We start from the raw sequence: 7,821 nt of genomic DNA on the forward strand, positions 1-7,821 counted from the left end.
CAATTGCATGATATTTGGATCTGCAAATACAGAAGAAAGATCGGAAGCTGAGCAGAGGGAAGGATAAGGCAGGTATGTGGTGTGGGAAGTTCTTCTGTATATGTGTTGCTTTTATTGGTTAATGAATAGAGAAGCTGTTTTGGCCTTGAGAGGACAGAATAGAGCTAGGCAGGGGCAGCAGAGGAAATAAACTGAATGCTGGGAGGAAGAAAGTGGAGTCAGTGAGAAGCCATGGATCTGGTGCCAGAGATAGATGTTCCAGAACCTTGCCAGTAGGTCACAAGCCTCATAATAAAATATAAAATAATCAAAATGGGTTAACCAAAGATATAAGAGCTAGTTAGCAATACGCTTAAGTGATTGGCCAAGCAGTGATTTAAATAATATAGTTCCTGTGTGATTATTTCGAGAGTCTGGGCGACAGGGAAACAAACAGCCAACAACTACAGATTGGTGTACCAATGTGGGTACTTACATCCACATGAAAACCTGAGAGAGCTTGAAAAGGAATTCTATACACACACACACACACACACACACACACACACACAAACAGTTTAATGCTGTGTTTGCTAGAAGCAAGCAGAGGCATGATTCCTTTAAGAGAGGTCTTCCTGATTCAGCAGTAGCAGAAAGAGAAAACCCACGTGGTTTTGAAGGGTTTGAAATGGTGTACTGCTAGCATGGAACTCTGACTTGAGAGGTCCAGCAATGGGGCATCTAAATAGGGTTCGTGAACAGAGTGCTTTATGGAAACACAGACCTGCTGTGACCAGACCCTGAATCTGGGATGGAGAGAATGGCTCTCAGAGGTAATGAATGGACCTCAGCCACGTTGGACTGGGTGGAGCCAAAAGGCAAAGCAGCCTTAGTCCTAGTAATGCCGCTTAGTATTTTAAAAAGTGTTCCTGGATAGAAAAGGATTTCAGATACACAATAGGACAGATTCAGACATAAAGACCTCTAAACGAGACACAGTGTGTTTAAAAAATTTACTTAGGCTTAGGAGAGAGAAGAAAAAGGGTAAAGAGACAGTAAATGTAATATAAAAGAGTTTAGACAGTCATAGATTAAAGGAGTAAAGATAATAGAATAAATATTAAACTTGTAGAAAAAGAATAGAGTAAGAAAAATAAGCCACGTAAAGACAGAAAATACACAGAGAGTCTGGATTTTGTATATTATTGTGTTTTCTTTAAATTTTTTGACTGTGAAGGACCTAAGTACAGAGAGACATTTCACTGTACAGGCTGCTAAGCTAAACCAGCATATGTACTTTAAAGGTATCTTGTCTTCATAATTTGGGTCTAAGGATATGTTGCTTTGGAAAAGAGGTTCTTTTTTGTTCCAACAGGGGGTGAGAACCTGTAAAATCCTTCCAGACTAATGTGGTTTAATGTACCAAGACCCTCAAATGGTCGCCATATACACCCCCAAAAATTACTTTGCCCAACAAAAAGTAAGAAGCACTTTGGAGAGAACTATGCCCAAATTCCCTAAATGATTGTTTATAAATGTTTGTTTACATTTAAAGGGGGATATTCTATAGAAATTTGCATTGGTATGGATCTTGGTTTATTGATACAAATTTCAGGTCAATTTTGTTATATTTCTGCTCTTGGTTAAGGTATTGTGTTTGTGTAGCTCATTCAAAGATGTAATGTATAATTAAGAAACACAGGTTAATAGATAGTCATCTATAATAGTCAAGCTTGTTGTCATGTTAGGTTTTCTACCAGGTATGGAATGGAGGATTTTTAGGGAAGCACAACTATTTTACACAATGCTATAACAGTGGGTACATGTCATTATACACGTGTCCAAAGCCATAGACTTTATAACACCAACAGTGATCTTGAACATGAAATGTGGGATTCAGGTGGTAATATTTCAGTGTAGGGATATCAGCTTTAACATGCCCATGGTGGTATGGGCGTTGATATTGGGGGAGGTTGTGCCTGTGGTGTGGGGGCCAAATGTGTATGGGAATGAGAGCTCTTTACTTCCTTCAGTCTTGCTGGGAGCATGACACTACTAAATAAATTAATCAAAAGATAAAATGTGCTTTTAAATGCCTTAAACTACTGCAGAGTAATTTAAAACATCATCAATGGTGTATGTTGAGATTTTGCTGCTCTCAGTCTGTGTTAGTTCTCTGCCTCATTCCCCACAGAGCTAGCATGTGGACATATCATCTCCCAGAGAGCCAGCACGTGGATGTGCCATCCCCACAGAGCCAGCATGTGGACATGTCACCCCCACAGTGCTAGCACGTGGACATATCACCCCCCATAGAGCTGGCACGTGGACGTGTCACCCCCACAGAGCTAGCACGTGGACATATAACCCCCCATAGAGCCGGCATGTGGACGTGTCACCCCCACAGAGCTAGCACGTGGACGTGTCACCCCCACAGAGCTGGCACGTGGACGTGCCACCCCCACAGAGCTGGCACGTGGACGTGCCACCCCCACAGAGCTGGCACGTGGACGTGCCACCCCCACAGAGCTGGCACGTGGATGTGTCACATCCCCACAGAGCCGGCACGTGGACTGTCACCCGCACAGAGCTAGCACGTGGACGTGCCATCCCCACAGAGCTGGCACGTGGACGTGTCACCCTCACAGAGCTAGCATGTGGACATGTCACATCTTCCACTTGGCCTCTGTTCCTTCACTCCTTTGTCCTTTTTGGAGAGTCTACAGCCCCATTTCTATGTTTCTGTTGTGTTGGAGTTTTCCCATGCTAGGCAAATGATCCACCACTGAGCCAAACCCCCAGCCCTCCATTCTGGTTTTGGTCTAGTGTGTGCCATGTCCTCATCCAGGGCACAGAGCTCCTGCTGGAGAAGGGTCCCAGTGGTGGCATTGGGGCCTCCCATACAATTTGCTCGCACACGCTCACCCATCTTCTCTCATATAGCTCTGTGATTCTCAGACCAGAACTGCCTCTCTCACACATCTGCCAGTGTTTTAGTTCGCTTGACCTTTTTCTTTTGAGTTATGGTCTCTTTACGGAGCCCAGTCTGGCCTTGGACTTGCCATCCTCTTACCTCAGCCTCTCACGTGCTGGGATTACTGGCAGATGCTGCTACATTTAGCCTCAAGTATGTATAAATTCTATCTGACGTTTTACTTTTTGGTATTGTGTAATTTTGAGTATTTCAAAAATTTATGTCACTTCTTCCTAAATGAGGCCTCAAGTTCAAACCCTCCCATGATGAGATGGGAAAACAATTTTGGTACAATTTTCCCTCTTCCGTTCTTTAGCAGACTACAGACCATTCAATTTATTGGCCTATTTGTCTATTAGATGATTTGGATTTTTGCAATTAATTGTTGAAGTTCTTTATATATCTTGGATATTATCCCTTGTCTGGTGAAAAGCTGACAAAGATGTTTTCCCTCATTCTGTAGGCTGGATCTTCATTTTGGTGATTGTTTCCTTTGCTGTGTTGAAGTTAATTTCATGCTATTTGTCAATTCTTTTGTTTGTCTGTTTTCTTAGAGTCTCTCAGTGTAGTCCCGGCACTTGCGATGTAGACCAGGCTGGCCTCAAGCTCACAGAGATGCTCTGCCTTTGCTTCCTAAGTACTGGAATTAAAGGTGTGTGCCATCATACCTGGTTGGTTCCATTTGTAAATTCTTTACATTTTTTTTCTGTGTTCCTTGGGATTCCCTGAGCTCAGAGGGGAGGTATTTGATGGAGACCTCCCATTTAGAGCTGTGTGTTCCAAGGTCTCCCTCTGGGTCATTTTACTGTTGTTTTTTTTTTTTGTTTGTTTTGTGTGTGTATGTGTGTGTATGTGCGTGTGTGTGTTTAGAATAGTAGTATTTGGTTTTACCCTAGGTCTCTGGGATATCTAGTCTCTGGTTCTTGGTCAACCAAGCAGTATCAGGTATGGGTTCCATCTCATGGAGTGGGCTTTAAGTCAGATCAGACATTGGTTGGTTGCTCCTACAAGTTTTGTGCCACCACTGCCCTAGCACATTTTACAGACGGGACACCATCATAGATCAAAGATTCAGTGGATGGGTTGGGTTTACATTTCTCTTTTGGTATCCTGCAGAGCACCTTCCCACACCAAAGACATTAGAACATAAGGGCAGAGGTTACATTTTTTACATTCATTATGTGTTTGTGTGTGTGTGTGAGCACATACATATGCCACAGCACATGAAATGTTAAAAAATAACTTGTGGGGATTTGTTCTCTGTCTCAGTCGTGTGGGTCCTAAGAAGTCAAACTCAGATGGTCAAGCTTGGGGGCAAGTGCCTTGCTGGGCCATCTCTGTATCCTAGAATGTCGCCATGTTGCAGTCTTTTACCCCTAGCACTGCCAAAATTTTAGGTTTACATTGAAGTATTTGATCCATTTTGATTTGTCTTGTGTGTGCAGGGTGAAGAGATATGTATCCAGTTTTGTACATCTATTTGGGAATCCAGTTTTTCTAGGACCATGGTTTTTTCTCCAATGTATGTTTTTGACATCTTTGTCAGAAAATTAGGTGGCTATATCTGTGTGGTTTATTTCTAGGTCTTCTATTTCAATGGCCTTCAGATCTGTTTTTGCGCCCATACCATGTTATTTTTGTTTCTGTGGCTCCATAATGTAATTTGAAACCTTATATTGTGACACTTTGGCTCTTTCTACTAAGAATTACCTCAGCTCTTCAGAGCTCTTTGTGCCTCAGTATGAATTTTACGATTGCCTTCCCCAGCAGTGTCAAGAACTCATGGGAAGTTTGATGGAGCTTGCTTTGAATCAGTGCATCGTTTTCAGCATCATGGTCATTTCCACAACACCAATTCTACCAATCCATGAGCATGGAGTCTTTTTCATCTCCTGGGGTCTTCTTCATTTTCTTTCCAGTCTCTTAAAGTTTTCAGTTAGAAAGATCCTTTTCTTCTTGACAGGGTTTCTCTGTGTAACAGTCCTGTGTGACCAGGCTGGCCTCAAACTCACAGAGATCCACCTGCCTTTGCCTCCCGAGTCTTGGGATTAAAGGCGTGCGCCACCACCACCTAGCTCTTATTCCTGTTTGTAAAAAGCTATCATCGTGAGCCAGGCGGTGGTGGAGGCAGAGGCAGGCGGATCTCTGTGAGTTCGAGACCAGCCTTGTCTACAAGAGCTAGTTCCAGGACAGGCTCCAAAACCACAGAGAAACCCTGTCTCGAAAAACCTAAATAAATAAATAAATAAATAAATAAAAAATATAAAAAGCTACCATGAGTGGGACTCCCCAACCCCCCATTTCTTCCCTGCTTAGCAGATTAGTTGTTAGTATAAAGAAAAGCTACTTATGAACTTGCTTTGGCAGCACATACACAAAAAGATTGGAATGATACAGAGAAGATTAGCATGGATCCTGTTCAAGAATGCAGCAAAAATTCATGAAAGTGTTCCATATTTTAAAAATAGAAAAAAAGCTACTGACTTTTGTATGTTGCTTCCCCCCTTCTTATACAGGGCTGGGGATCGCACAAAGCACACAGAATCTCCCACATGCTAGGCAGCAACATCTCCTTTATCTGACCCTTTGTTCCCTTTCCCAGTTTTTAGGGTCCTGGTAGTCATCGGGTCCACCAGGGATAATCTCTTTCTTGCTGACAGCTGGAAGATGACGTAATTCCATATGCAACATTAGGTCTTTGTCATATGATGCAGCACATTCTTGGAAGAAAGTAGAAGGCAGAGAACACGAATCATCAACCAACCTTAGTGTTATATACATTATGCGTGTAATTCAGACAGATAACTTAAATTTTTACCTCATGTGTGTTTGTCTCACTTACTCCTCGAATAACCCTATGAAGTGAAAACTACTTTTACCATGAGAAATGAGGCTAGTTAAGAAATGGGTCTTGCCGGGCAGTGGTGGCACATTGCCTTTAATCCCAGCATTCGGGAGACAGAGACAGGCGGATCTTTGTGAGTTCATGGCCAGCCTGTTCTACAAGAGCTAGTTCCAGGACAGGCTCCAAAGCTACAAAGAAACAAACAAACAAACAAACAAAAAAAGAAATGGGTCTGGATCCAGAGCTGATAAAGGAGTGTTACAATGAGATTTTAAGCCCAGAACTGTGTCCTTAATCATTGGACTATCTTAAAAATTGGTTCAAATTGTGCTTTTCTTTTTCTTTTCCAACAAAAGTTGATTGTAATGAAAATGGGCATTTTGTGGGAAGGATGGCGTGAAAAGTGCCAGCTAAATTCAAACAGCACACTGAGCACCATGGTTTCCACAGCTTATGTGGCGTCAAATATTACCAGGGGCTCATATACTGCTCATTCCAGCTAAAGTTTCTGAACTGTTAGTCACTGCTTGCTTTTAAAAAGGATAAACTGGCCAGGCATAGTGGTACATGCCTGTAAATCCCCGCACCCTGGAGGTTGAAACAAGAGGCTCTTGGATTCTAGGCTAGTCTAATTGTACAGAGAGACCCTGTTATTTGAAAATAAATCAAAGAAACGGGCACACATTCTTCTAAAGCTGAGAACTTTGGCTTTGCTTATTTGAGATCTAAAAGTAAACAAACCACAGGAAGTCATGTGGTCAGCCTCTTGCCTTAAATACCCCAAACCACCACTTTCCATTGCTATTTAGGGAGAAATACAGAATTCCACTATAATGCACAAGGCCCTGAGTTCAATGCTGGTCTGGGCGGTGTGGGGAGTCCAAGGACTCTGCTTTGAGCACATGAAGAACGTTCTTTTCAGGGTCTTAGCTTCCATTCTTGCCCACTTTTTCCCCCCAGCTGACTGCTTTTCAGTGCAAATAAGTAGAAATAAAATAGAATTTTCCTGTCACGGACCGACATGACAGGTAAGGAGACAAAAATCTGTAAGAGATGACAACCGCCAGAGACAATGCCATAAAACCTCCAAACAGCACAACACCAGGTGTGAAGAGACAGCACTTGGTGGAAACAATACAATAGTTAGAGCCGCAGAATAGCAACAGGCACACTCGGCCATGAAGAAAAACTTAAGAAGCTTTCCTTGCTTTTTTTTTTCTTCCAATTATTTCAAGTTGTGTCAAGAACATAAAATTCCCTTAAGACTAGGATGTAGCTCCATGATAGAGCTCATGCCAGGCACATGCAAGGCTCTGGGTTCAATCCACAGCAGATAAGGGAAGGGAAGGGAAGAGGAGGGGAAGAGAGGAGAGGAGAGGAGAGGAGAGGAGAGGAGAGGAGAGGAGAGGAGAGGAGAGGACCCCTCTTGAAATCAGAGTGCAGTTCTATACCCTGCACCTTTTAGGTCTTACACATCGCTGTGCAAAGGAAATCCTTGTTCACAGTAATGTTTCCATTCACATGACTGTCATGTGATATACTTTGTAGATATACGGAAGAGGAAAAAGCCACAATGCTTCATTCAGACTCTGTAAAACAAAGCAAGTGTTCAGATGATCAGTTTCGAATTCAAGTCTTTGAATTTAACAGCAAGTTCTTGCTGTTTAGAAGACTGGGTAGAGCCAGAGGGAGGGGCAGAGAAGCACACAGATATGTCAGTTGGTTGTGGGTACAGTTCCTTATCACGTACCCACATAATGTTAAGTATGGTTTGAAGGCGATTATTGTATTTTTAGTTCTCTTTTCTGAACTTACATCGTCTCAGCAGCTACTGAGTGAAGGAGAGAACAAAGAGCATTGCATTCTCAGATAACTCAGAAGGGGTAGAGATGTGGAGGCTAAGTAATATTGTATATTTTAAAATTGTTTTTAAGTTTACTTATTTGTATTTTTGTTTTGCCTGCATGCATGTGTGCATGTGCGGTGCCTGTGGAGTCCAGAAGAGGGCGTCGGGTCACCTGGA

At 42.5% G+C, this 7,821-nt stretch overlaps 1 non-coding gene across 1 annotated transcript; it reads left to right on the plus strand.

Annotated features, from left to right (window-relative positions):
• Window positions 1-5,308: 5,308 nt before the first annotated feature.
• On the plus strand, window positions 5,309-5,414 carry LOC130888307 (U6 spliceosomal RNA). Its single transcript, XR_009058441.1, has one exon. It is a non-coding gene; the product is annotated as a U6 spliceosomal RNA (small nuclear RNA).
• The last annotated feature ends 2,407 nt before the right edge of the window (window positions 5,415-7,821 follow it).

Source organism: Chionomys nivalis, chromosome 16 (genome assembly GCF_950005125.1).
Source record: "Chionomys nivalis chromosome 16, mChiNiv1.1, whole genome shotgun sequence".
In the NCBI taxonomy this organism is placed as follows: domain Eukaryota; kingdom Metazoa; phylum Chordata; class Mammalia; order Rodentia; family Cricetidae; genus Chionomys; species Chionomys nivalis.